The following is a 14,144-nucleotide window of genomic DNA, read 5'->3' on the forward strand; positions in this document are numbered from 1 at the left end:
AAGCTGTAAATTTGGTTTCTTTCTTTCTCTTATCTGTTTCAGATTTACAAGGTCCATGGGGAATATCTGCTCCTCATCAAGGAATGTCTCCATCAATTCCATAGATTCAGATTACTCTGCTCCTACATTCAGGTCTCAGTTCCATGAAAACTTCCTAACGTTAGGAATCTTTTTTTTTTAAGAGAGAGTGTGCGAGTGTGCAAGAGCAGGGGGAGGGGCAGAGAAAGAATTCCAAGCAGACTCCATGCTGAGCGTGGAGCCTGACTTGGGGCTCGATCCCACAACCCCAAGATCATGACCCCAGCTGACCAAGAGTCGGCAGCTTAACTGACTGAGCCACCCAGGTGCCCCACATTAGGAATCTCTAAAACTGGGGGCACCTGGGTGGCTCAGTTGTTAAGCGTCTGCCTTCAGCTCCGATCATGATCCCAGGGTCCTGGGATCCAGCCCCGCATCAGGGTCCCTGCTCAGCGGGAAGCCTGCTTCTCCCTCTCCCTCTCCCACTCCCCTTACTTGTGTTCCCTCTCTCGCCGTGTCTCTCTCTGTCAAATAAATAAAATCTTAAAAAAAAAAAAGGAATCTATAAAACTGTCAAATACAATCATTTTTGGCATAACTTACTTCTGGGCTTTTCAAACCATCGATTTTTTTTCCCTAAATGCCATTAGTAAACCCCAAAACCCAGACTGCCTTTTTTTATGTTGGGTCTAGTGTACCTGACAAAAAATTAGAAGTTGAGTAAAGAAATTCCACATTCATTCTTTCAGTGATTAGATTTTCAATAGAAATGGTACCTTTGGGGCACCTGGCTGGCTCAGTTAGTAGAGCGAGGTTGTAAGTTCGAGACCCATGTTGCGTGTAGAGATCACTTAAAAAGGAAAGAAAGAGAAGAAATGGCATCCTTGCACCTTATTTCAAGTAAGTGTCCTAACTACCTTGGTCCCTTATAGGCACAGGCCTACCAATATCTGATTGAGTCTGGTTGTTTTGTGTTTTTTTTCTGTAGCGTCCTCTTTACTAACTTGATCTGAAGAATATGCTGTCATAGCTAACATTTGTCATCTTTCCTAACTCATATACCAACTTTCTAGACTTGGTCTTTCTGTCCTTCTCTGGAGAGAACAGAAATAATTTATTTTATATTTAGAGCAGTTAATAGGTGTTTACAGAAACACCTTTGAATTGTCTCCCATAAAGAAGGGTAGTACCTGGTTAGGTAGTCCTCCAACTTAATTATCTCTATGGTTTCAAAAATGTTCTCAGCATTTCCAACATTATCTGTGTAAGTGAACACGCATTCCACCTTCATATTACAAAATGGAAAACTCTCGAAGGAATACTATGCATTTGGCCATACAGATTCTAATAGGTTTATTTTGTCTCTAATCATATTCATAGAATGTACTTAAGTCCTTAAGCAGCTTATAAAACAGGAGAGTACTCTAGTGATCCTTGTGATCTACTGCTATCAAGCAAATTGCAGAGCTTGTCAAAAATGGAAGAATTTAAACTTTGAGGATTCAGATTCAAATTCAGCATTCAAGCTCCCATCCAAGCCAAATTCACTAGTGCTGTGATAGAACTATGTGCTGGGTGACCCTCAGGATGAAACAAACCAGGGTCTCTGTCTGCATTTCATGCATTTTGAATACAGATGTGGCTGGTGGAGGGACCAAGGCAGGACACCCCAAGATGGGCCACTCGGGCATGAAGACTATTCTGAGCTGAAAGCAATTGAGACCCTACAGGCTCAAGACAAACTTGTGCCTCTCCCTTAACCACATAGAAGAGTCTAAATGATTCCCAGAATAAGGGTTATTAACAGAGATGAATTTCATCTGAGTGACCCATCTCTCTGGCAGGGCAAGCCTCTAATTACCAAACACCTGCTCTTCTTCTTCTTGTCCTGTGAATTGCATTCCTTCCTTCTAAGGGCCCAGACCCCTATCCCCTTTTCCTTAGTTCAGGATGACATATAGACCTCATTTTGCCTGACTGTCTTTGAAATTCCCATGTCTGTGTGGATTCCCTGTACATACACCATTAAATTTGATTTCTTCCTGTCTTGTGTCAATTTTATTTTTAGTCCAACTAGAAAGATATTGAAGAGGACAGGGATTCTTGCTCCCGGACATTGGCATCAGACCAGGATGAGGGAGAAGCTTCAATAGCTGATAAAAGAGCTTCTCAAGAAAGAATAAAAGTGTTTGTTTCTAAGGTCACCCCCCCCCCAAAAAAAATCAACGTGAGCCGATACTTCAAAAAATTTTGCAATAAGATTTAAAACAAACATTAAGCAAAAACAACAGTTGCTCCAGAATTAGTTTCTCATTAGGGCACATTGAGGGGTGCTAGGTCTCTGCAAATGTCTACTCAAAAGGCCTCTAAAGATTTCCCCAATTTGTGACCATTAATGATGTTCATCTTCTGGTGTTTCTAGTAAAACTAAAACCAGAATTACGAAGATAATGTTGAGGAGAAAAAATTTCCCTTCTTCTCTTCTAGGTTCTTTGGCTGGCCTAATAATTAAATAGACATAAAAAAGATTCACAGGAGAAAAACAAATTTAATTACATCCATACTGGAGCCCCACAATGATGCAAGACTAAAAGGCAGTCAGACAGTTGAGGCTTATAAATCATCGTCAGATGACGTCAGGCCATGTAGATAAGCCTCTCTGATGTAAAAAGTTATCTCTGGTTATAGCTCTCTTCCTGGTACAAGCTCCCTGCAGATAAGGGAGACGTAAAAAGTTTTTCCTGAGTCTGTTGGGTCTTGATCACTTTCAGCTCAAAAGAATCTATATGCTGGGGCGCCTGGGTGGCTCAGTTGGTTAAGCATCTGCCTTCAGGTCAGGTCATAATCCCAGGATCCTGGGATCGAGCCCCACATCGGGCTCCCTGCTCGGCGGGAAGCCTGCTTCTTCCTCTCCCACTCCCCCTGCTTGTGTTCCCTCTCTCTCTGTCAAATAAATAAATAAATAAATAAATCTTTTTTTAAAAAAAAGAATCTACATGCCAACATGGCACATTTTGGGGTGGCTTATTCAGCTCTCCTTCAATAACAACTTTGACTAGGCTTCTGTACATTTATAGCATATGAAGTGTAATTTTATATAGTATTTTATTGTGGCCTGCTTGGTCAATGTAAACAATTTGGAAAGCTTAATACTGTACAAATATAGTTTTGGGGGATGACTTCTTTAAAAAGAAATCAAGCCCCTGGGGTGCCTGGGTGGCTCAGTCGTTAAGCGTCTGCCTTCGGCTCAGGTCATGATCCCAGGGTCCCGGGATCGAGCCCCACATCGGGCTCCCTGCTCAGCGGGAAGCCTGCTTCTCCCTCTCCCACTCCCCCTGCTTGTGTTCCCTCTCTCGTTGTCTTTCTCTCTGTCAAATAAATAAATAAAATCTTTAAAAAATAAAATAAAAAGAAATCAAGCCCCTAATAAGCACTGGGTGTTATATATAACTGATGGATCGCTAAACTCTACCCTGAAACTAATAAGACACTATATGTTAACTAACTTGAATTTAAATTTTAAAAAAAAGAAAAGAAAAAGGAAAAGAAATCAAGCACCAAACAAGGATAACACCTCCCTTTATTACTTTTGTTTCCATGAGAAACCAAGATTCAGCTTGACGTACATCAACTTAAAGAAACGACAAGGATTTAACTTTGTATTGTACATGAAGTTAAAACACAATGCAAAGTATACAAGAATCTCTGCGTGTGTTAGGTAGTTTGGTGTCGAGGGAACTTCAAGTTACCTCAGGTACTTGGGGATTTACTGTACATTACGTGTGGAATTAAGAAAAATGGGGGGGATGACTGGCTGGCTCAGACAATGGAGCATGCAACTCTTGATCTCAGAGTCATGAGTTCAAGCCTCATGTTGGATGTGGAGCCTACTTTAAAAAAAAAAAATATATGACTCTCAACTACATAGCCAGGCATCATGGGGCCCAGCTGGACAGAAGGCACAGCAGAGCCCGGGGTACGGTTCTCCCAACTGGAAGGCACCAACGCAGCAGCCGCAAAGGACCCCAAATTGCCTCAGTAGCTGTGTTCATTGACTCCCCATCATATATGGAGACTCAGCAGCTCTCTGTTTCTCCAGCTCAACTCCTATCAACCAACCACTTCACTCTGAATATCTTTTTCTACATCATGACTTACTTTACTCACAGCTTCTGCTCTGAGTTTAAGGGTTCTACATTCTCTTGGCTCCCCTGTCCTGCCCTCCATCTGGGGAACCCAGATCTGCTTCCATTACCAATTGCTTGTCTCTTTCCCTCCATCACCAGTACAAATTCTTTTTTTTTTTCATTTAAATTCCAGTTAGTTAACAAATAGTATAATATCACTTTTTTTTATAAGTAAGCTCTACACCCAATGTGGGTTTGAATCAACACCACAAGATCAAAAGTCGCATGCTGACTGAGCCAACCCCAGTACAAATTCTTGAGAGAGAAAAGTTGATTGATTTAGCTAGTTGCTTAGGCTGCCTCACAGGCCCCAGCCCAACTGTTCTCAAACTTGGTTCTGGAATCACTGGTCAGGTTTATTAAAACACAGATGGCTGCATGCCACCCCCAGAGTCTGTGATTCAGTAGGTCTCCAAGGGAGTCCAGTAATTTGCCTTTCTGACAAATCTCCAGGTGATCCTGATGCTTTTGACCTTGAGACCACACTTTGAAAACCACTGCTGAGCTACAGGTTGATAGGCCTTGGATAAGACTTCCATCAGCAGCCGGCAGGGGCACATATTGAATGGTTTTGAATGTTGCCAACTATGAATAAGGAACTGACAAGTACCACTTCCCTCAGCAAGAGGCCCTGGACATGAAACTTTGAGTATGGACTATGAACAGGCAAGCCCCAGTCCAACACTGTCCCCTGTGCTCTTAAGTGAGGCCCAGCATCGATTGTTGAGCGCTACCATGTGCCAAGCCTTCAATATGCTAAGTTAGTGGAAGTACACCACCAGGTAACTTGAATTTGCAATTACCAAGGACGCAGCTAAATCATGTCAATAAGCTCTAAAAAGTCAAGATAAATGTTTTGGTTCCCTTCTGAGTATAAAGACACATCAAAAGAAAACTGCAGGGGCGCCTGGATGGCTCAGTCATTGAGGGTCTGCCTTCAGCTCAGGTTATGATCCCAGAGTCCTGGGATCGAGCCCCGCATCGGGCTCCCTGCTCCGCGGGAGGCCTGCTTCTTCCCCTCCCACTCCCCCTGCTTGTGTTCCCTCTCTCGCTGTGCGTCTCTCTGTCAAATAAATAAATAAAATCTTTAAAAAAGAAAAGAAACCTGCAGAAATTCTCCAATCCTATTGTAACGTAAACAGAAGGGTGAGAGGTGCATAAGCAGAAAAAGCACGTTCCAACAAAACAATGAAGAAAAAACCATTAGTTATGCAGTACTCAGAAGTTCTCACTGGGCATAAACCGAAGTATATTATGATGAAAACAAAGCAGGCTCTGAGCTCTCAAAACCCAGATGCATGCAAAGGAGTAATGTAATCACCTATGAAAAGAGGTGTTCAGCAGATGTGCTAGAGGCAGGAAAAAGCCGAATATATACTGGTTTTAGGAAAGGTCCTATAGAACCAGCCTGTGAAATGTTTCAGGTGGAAGAGTATGCACAATTTTTTTTTTTTTCTGGAGAGTGTAGAATCTTGACAGATTGTAGAATCTCTACAAACCTGCTTCCTTCCCTAGTCATTCCAGGTTGCTGCGCTCCTCTCCCCATTCTGGCTTTCTGTAGCAAGTACTCCCTAAATTCACGGAGGATTCTGTTGTATTACACTGTCCTCTAGTGGCTTCAAATAGTTCTCAGCTCCCTTTTTTTTTTTTTTTTTTTTTTAGAGAGAGAGAAAGAGAGGAGGGCAGAGGGAGAGGAAGAGAGAGAATCTCAAGCAGGTTTCACGCCCAGCACAGAGCCCGTCACGGGGCTTGATCTCACAACCCTAAAATCATGACCTGAGCCGAAGTCAAGAGTCAGACACTTAACCGACTGAGCCACCCAGGCGCTCCAGCTCATCTCCCTTTTTTAAGGGCAGTATTTATCACAGGGCCACCCTGACATATGGTGTTTAACAAATGTCTGTTAAATGGACTGGAATGAATGGCAGAGACCCTAGGACGACCATGACTAGAAAACCTATTTCAGCTGCCATGAGAGAATGGGTACTCAGGTATTTTAGGCTCAGGTTACTTCCGCCATCTTCGACTTTCCTTGAAAGTGGATAATGCAATGTAGTTTGCCTTTTGCCTCTCCTACAGGCTAAAGGAAGTCCAGTGTAACCTTTTTGGGTAGTATAGCCTGAGAAAGCAAAAATTCCAAAAATGAGAACTGCAAGTTCTCTATTGATAAGAACAAATACAGAGAGTTGAAATGTTGATGTTGGTCTCTGTTCCAGAACATGGTGACTGCAAAAGCATTTCAAGTGAGCCTTCACATCTCAGTCATGTCTGAAATGTGAGCAGCTCACTTACTAAATAAGGAAACTAGGTAAGCTTATGGCTCATTAATCTTTCTTTTGCCTCGGCTTGGTATATTGTGTGTTTGGGTCTTGAATTTTTTATTTTTCCCTTATGTAGCCATTGAACAAGTGTTTATTGCTTCTCTTATGTGTAAGGCACCCTGATGATCATTCTGGGGGCGTGGTAGAGGGCGGGAGTGCCAATGGGACATACCCTTGTCTTCAAAGCGCTTACAGTGTGGAGAGAAACCAGAATTCACACAGATTCTATACCAGCGGTGTTTCAAAGTGACCCAAGAGAGGGGAGCCTGGCTGGTTCAGTCGGTAGAGCATGCAACTCTTGATCTTGGGGTTGTGAGTTTGGGCCCCACGTTGGGTGTAGAGATTACTTAAAAATAAATAAAATCTTTAAAAAAAAAAACAAGTTCCCCAAGAGAGTGATGGAAAAGTAGTTTTAAGGAGTTCAAAGAAGGAAGAGGTCCTCTCTGAAATAATTTTCTTTGAATGTATGGCACCTGTCATTCCTGACTGAAGACCATTCAACAGCAAACAAACCACAGAGAATTAACAATGACTAAGAGCTGATACCATCTATCTAGAATGAAACTGTAACTAAGGACAAATGCCCCATTCCTGTTCTTCATATAATGAAAATACTACTGGATTTCAACTCAGAAAAAAATATTCACTCAGTAAATATTGGCTCTAAGATACCTTACCAGGTATAGGGAAAGAAAAAAATAAGATATTGACCCTGACCAGAAAGGATATATCATATAGTGGGGGAAAGTTGCTTAAAATTAGCAATCATGCAATGTATCAGAACTGAGAATTTGTGAACAACCCTCCAATTTAAGCTGAGCTATTTTTTGAAGTTTTATTAAAATAATTTATAGGGGCACCTAAGTGGCTCAGTGGGTTAAGTGTCTGCCTTCGGCTCAGGTCATGACCCCCAGGGTCCTGGGATCGAGCCCCATGTCGGGCTCCCTGCTCTGCGGAAAGCCTGCTTCTCCCTCTCCCTCTGCCTGCCGCTTCCCCTGCTTGTGCTCTCTCTCTGTCAAATAAATAAATAAAATAGTTTTTAAATAAATAAATAAATAAAAATAATTTTTAAATACCTGGGTGTTAGTACTGGGTTTATGGGATTTTTTTTAATCTCTTTTTTTGCTGGAAGAAAATATTGGAAAACATTTGTTGACAAAGGAATTGTATTTGCAAAACATAAACAACTCCTACAATCCAGTTTAAAAATACAAATCACCCAACCAAAAATTGGGTGAAATACTCAGACACTTCTCAAAAGAAGACAGAGAATAGCCAATAAGCATGTGGAAAAAGTGCTCAACTTTTTATTAGTCATCAGGGAAATGTAAATTAAATGAAATATCACCAAACACCTATCAGAATGGCCCAACACCAAATGTGGTGTAGGAAGAGCAATCAAAACTCTCATACAAGGTTGGTAGGCTTGTAAAATAAAACAACTACTTTGGAACACAGTTTGGCATGTTTTTATAAACTTAAAACATATACCTACTCCTAGATACTTACCTGAGAAAAAAAGAAAACACTTGTCTACACAAAGACTTGCCCAAAAATATTTATAGCAGCTTAATTCATAATACCCCAAAACTGGAACAACCCAGGTGTCCACCAGTAAGAAAACGAATAAACTGTGTTATTTCTTACACTGAACACACAGTAACAAAACACACAACCACAAAAAATTATAAATCACTGCTATATACAGCAACACGGATGAATCTCAAAAATATTATGTTGAGCAGAAGTCTTACTCAAAAAAAGAACTCATTGTAGGATTCCATTTATATGAAGTTCTAGAACAGGCAGATCTAATCTATGGTGGAATAAAAATAAAAATAGATGTTTCCTCTGTTGGGTGGAGATGGAGATAGATTGAGAAGGATATGAAGGAATTTTGTGGGGTAATGGTAATATTCCACATCTTGAACAGGGGTTTGGGTTACAAAAATAGATGTATTTGTCAAAACTCAGCAAATGTATACTTAAAATGTGTGTATTTCATTATACAAAAATTTTAAATCAAAGAAAAAATCTGTACACAAATACTGAACTATAATATAGTGCTCAGTATTGTAAACAAATACTGAACTATATATAATAATAATATACATGCTGAAGTATATTTAAAGGAAGTGTATTAGTAACCACAGTTGACTTTGAAATGCATCAAAAAATATAATGGAACGGAGCACCTGGGTGGCCCAGTCAGTTGAGAGCTGGACTCTTGATTTCAGCTCTGGTCACGATCTCAGGGTCGTGAGATTGAGCCGCAAGTGGGCTCAATCCCCTGCTTAAGATTCTCTCTCTCCCTTTCCCTCTGCCCCTCCCCCACTCGAGCACACTTTAAAAACATATATATAAATATATATATCAGTATTGTTGCCAGGTGAACTGGGGAGACCCTGGGACCTCGACCCAGCCAGACCCGAAGGAGTCCCCGAAAGTTCTTGGTCTTGTCACAAGAATGAATTCAAGGACAGACATGCAACAGAGCAGATAAGGGACACATGTGGTTAAATTTATTAAAGCGAAAAGTACACTCCGGAGATAGGAAAGTGAACAAGGTCCAGAGAGACAGCTGAGTGCCCTGGGGTTGGATTTCTTTTATTGACAGTTGTTAACTAGGGGGTAGAATATTCATTACTTGAGATGGGAAGCAGGGTTTTGGGCTTTTCCTTCCTAACTTGGTCAGGGGTTCCAGTCATGGCATCAGCTACTGGGGGCCTGACTGGTTTGACCAGGCTTCTTGCAGCACGTGCTGCCATGACAGTCTCTGAGTTTCCGGAGAGCTAGCCAGGACTTCCTCATTGCTGACCTCCAGGTATCCTGTTAGAACAAAACTGCCTACTTGAACAGTAAGAGAAAAGATAATTCCTTTAAAAGAAAAACTAAATCAGAAAACAATTCCCATATTCTTGAAAATAAGAGAGAAAAACCGAGAAACATATCAGCAGATGTTAAAACTTAATGGTTAAAAAAAGTTTTAATTAAAATGGCAATGATATACAATTTTTTTAACCATAAAATTGCCCAAATCTTTGCCTTTTTATTTTATTTTATTTTACTTTGAGGGTATCCAAACATACATTCGTAATTTTTAAATACCTTTATAAAGAGGTGCCTGGGTGGCTCAGTCCTTAAGTGTCTGCCTTCGGCTCAGGTCATGATCCCAGGGTCCTAGGATCAAGCTCCACATCGGGCTCCCTGCTCTGCCAGAAGCCTGCTTCTCCCTCTTCCACTCCCCCTGCTTGTGTTCCTGCTCTTGCTGTGTCTCTCTCTGTCAAATAAATAAATAATTTAAAAAATAAAAAAATTAAAATACCTTTATAAAGATTTAATTCATGTACCATCCAATGCGCCTATTGAAAGCATACAATTAAATGGTTTTTAGTATATTCACAGAGTTGCACTACCATCACCACCAATTTTAGAACATTTTTATTGCACCCAAAAGAAACACTACTCATCAGCCATCACTCCCCAACCTTAGGCAATCATTAGCTTACCTTATATATAGTTTTGCCTATTATGGACATTACATATAAATGGAATCATACAATATGTGCTCTTCTATGATTGACTTCTCTCACTTAACACGTTTTCAAGGTTCATCCATGTTGTAGCATCTACGCAAGACTCTTATCAGATATATGGTTGCAAATATTTTTTCCTCCTATTCTGTGAATTATCTTTTCACTTTCTTGATGGTGTCCTTTAAAGCACAAAATATTTAATTCTGATGAAATCTAATTTATCTTTTTCTTTTGTGGGTTGTGCTTTTGATGTAATAGCTAAGAAATCATTACCTAATCCAAGGTCACAAAGATCTACACCTATATTTTATTCTGACTTTATAGTTTTAGCTCTCAAATTTAGATCTTTAAATATTTGGAGTTAATTTTTGCCTGTGGTGTGAGGTAGGGATTCAAATTTATTCTTTTGTATATGAATATCTAGTTGTCCCAACACCATTTATTGTATAGATTATTCATTCTCCACTGAATTATCTTGGCACCCTTGTTCATAATCAATTGAGTGTAAGTATGAGGGTTTCCTCCTAGACTCTCAATTCTACTTCACTGATTTATATATCTATTCTTATGCCAGTGCCACAAAATTTTTATTACTGTACCTTTGTAGTAAGTTCGGAAATTGGGAATTGTGAGTCCTCCAACATTTTTCTTTTTCAATATTATTTTGGCTAGTTGAGGTCCCTTGAATTTCCATGTAAATTTTAAGATCAGCTTGTCAATTTCTGCAAAAATCCAGTTAGGATTTTTACAGGGATTGCATTGAACCTGTAAATCAATTTGGGGGATATGGCCACTTCAATTATATTAAATATGAACATGGACACCTTCCCATTTATTTAGGTTTTCTGTAATTGCTTTCAACGTTTCACAGTTTTCAAAACATATCTTTTATATCTCCTGTGGTCAAATTTATTCCTAAGTATTTTATTCTTTTGATGCTATTGAAAATGGAATTGTTTTCCTAATTTCATCTTTGGATTGTTCATTACAAATGCATAGAAATGAAATTTATTTTTGTATATTGATCTAGTACCCTGTAGCCTTGCTCAATTTGTTTATTTCTACCAATTTTTTTAGTAGATTCCTCATATTTTCTGTATATAAGATCATGTCATCTGCAAATAGAGGTAGTTTTACTTCTTTCTTTCCAATCTGAATACCTGTTTTCCCATACCCTTGATGATAGTGTGCTATGAATTTTTCTAATTAACTGCTAAATAATATTATTTTCCTTTTTTTGTAAGGAATTCTTTTTTTAAGATTTTATTTATTTATTTGTCAGAGAGAGAGAGCACAAGCAGGCGGAGCACCAGGCAGAGGGAGAAGCAGGCTCCTCACTGAGCAAGGAGCCTGATGCAGGACTCAATCCCAAGACCCTGGGACCGAAGGCAGACGCTTAACCAACTGAGCCACCCAGGAGTCCCAATAATATTATCTTCATGGGAAGATGTGGCAGGAATTATGAAGGGACTAAGATTTTACCCTGCTTGCAAACTCACAATTAGCCTGCCACAGTTTCCTGGAAGCTGGCAGAAGTCTAACCAAGACTCCTGGGTCAGAGACAAAGGACTTTGTTAATCACGCAGGCTGCATGAACCTCATGTTTGCATCACTCCGTCTTGCCACCTCCACCTCCAAATCCCATGGGAGTGATGCTGGACAGCCTAGGTAGATGCTAAGCATGCAACTGAGAGTGTAGGAAACTCCAATCTTTTTTAAAGAGTCTGCTAGCAAACCTCCCCAACCTTTGTCTTAGAGTGGGACATTATCCTTATTATCCTGATCAGCAAACAAATCTTCCCCCTGCCCCAAAAGGAGATAACACCTCTGATTTCCTAGGCTGTTTGCTATACAAACAGCCTTGAAAATACAGTCCGTAACAAAGGCTGTCGATGTCTCTGCTGGGAAGACATGCAGAAACAGAAAAGACCTACCGAAATCTGTCTCTAAACAAGATTCTTTTCAGTTTGTTTTCCCCAAAGGGTGTTGCTACCAGTTCAGTTTCTAATCAGTTTGAGAAGAAGGATAATACTGTATTTTCCTCCACTCTAGAATATAATTGGTACTGGCACATGATAGGCATTCAATAAATACTTCCTTTTTGACTACTGAGTGGATGAATGGATAAATGGAAGGATTGATTCCTGAAACACTTGAGGCATAATTACAATGAAACTTCAAGATCCACAATAAAATTCTGATCTGCTAGTTCAAAATGTGTAAATGTGAACTATATCTCTTCATCTCCTCATCTGCATCCTCCTCATCATACCTGTACATAGTGTTTTTTATTTTTAACTGCTCACATTTAATGACTGCTAAAAACATTACACAGAGTCCCTAATGCAAAGAACTCAAATCCTTAAAACTCCCAACTGCTTCCCTGTAGAGCTTTGCAGTTGTTGTGTGAAGCCCAAGATCTCTGAGAATTCCAGAGCACTCAAACCCCCAATCTTCTTCCTGCCTGGTCAGGACAGATAAGGAATTATTGAACATTGCCTCACTTTCCTTTTCTGATTTCAAATAGAAGATACGAGTATGTCTGGCATCAGATGAGGTCATCTTACGAGTTTGGGGTTGCTTTCTCCACTAAGGCGCAACATATTATGTGTTGGTTTCAAAGAGCATTGTACTGCTCCTTGGTCTGAAATAAAATGCACTTACAAAATCTATGTGCAGCTTATTGTTAGTCGAGGTTTGGTACCATATCACGGGTACCATTCAGTGTTCTTAATTGCAAACAACCGCCTCTGCTCTGCCTAGTTCATGCAGGAATTTATTAAGGAACATCGGGTAATTCACAGAACCTCTCGGAGGACCAGAGAGCCAGGCTCTGCCTCTACGGCAACCGGGAGCAAGGCCCAGCCACACCACGAAGGCCACTCCACCAAAAGCACCACCGCCACTGTCGCTAGGCACCAGTGACCTTTAGGAATGGACACCAGAAGCTCTGCTGTTGCTACTTCCAAAGTGCCGGATGCCTCCTCCGGAGAGGAAAAGGAGCATCCCCACTTGCTGCTTTCTCAGCTGAAGTCAAGTCACACCTGGAGATGTCTGACTGGTGAAACCCAGGTCCTATGCCAGAACCCTAGCTGCAAGGAAGTCTAGGAACGGGAGTTTTCTGGTTTCAACCTTGGGAAGGGAGAACACAGCATGTGGAAAATGACCAAAATATATGTAGCCTTGTAGTGGATACTGTCAGTAAGGCTTCTGCTCATATGGCCTTGGATCCCTTTGCCATTTTTACACATGTCAGCAGCACTCCTAATAACCAGCACCTTCCTCTCTTTGGTCAGAGAACTGCTCCCCAAATATCCCAATTCCTTTGTGTTATGGCCCGAATGTTTGTGTTCCCCCAAGATTCATAGGTTGAAATGCTAACCCCCAAGGTGATGATCTTAAGAGGTGGGTCTTAGGAAGGTTATTAGGTTACTAGGCTCTGCCCTCATGATTCAGATTAGTGCCTCTACAAAAAAAGACCACACAGAGCTAGCTCACCTCTTCCCCCAAGTGAGGAAACACAAAAGGTAACACCAGGAAGTGGGTCTTCACTAGGTACTAACTCTACCAGCACCTTGATCTTGGACTTCTCCGCCTCCAGAACTGGGAGAAATAAATGTGTGTTGTTTATAAGCCACCCATTTTATGTTATTTTTGTTATAGCAGCCCAAATGCACTAAGACAGCTCACCCCCCAATCAGGACCCTCAGGGAGCTGTGATCCTCACAGTATCTGAGCTCCCCAGTGGGACTTTGCCAGATATCACATCCTTGCTTGTCCTTCTTTCCTGTTCTACTTCCCACTCTCCTGTTTTTCCTGGGAACATTTACAACACTGGTTACAATCCTGGTTCTCTTAGAACACTGGAGTCAGTTGTCACTCATGCACTCACGAAGAAAGTGGCAAAACAGCTGACAATGACATGCACTTTGCCCATTATTATATAACAGACAATTTACTTAACCTTTTTTGGGGTTAAACTCTGTCACAGAAAATAATGCCAACCTTGAAAGGTCTTCTAAAAATTAAATGAAATAAGAGATGTCCTGGTACTTAGTAGAGCCCCTCCAAAAAGGTATTTC

This window comes from Neomonachus schauinslandi, chromosome 7 (assembly GCF_002201575.2).
Source record: "Neomonachus schauinslandi chromosome 7, ASM220157v2, whole genome shotgun sequence".
Taxonomy (NCBI): Eukaryota; Metazoa; Chordata; class Mammalia; order Carnivora; family Phocidae; genus Neomonachus; species Neomonachus schauinslandi.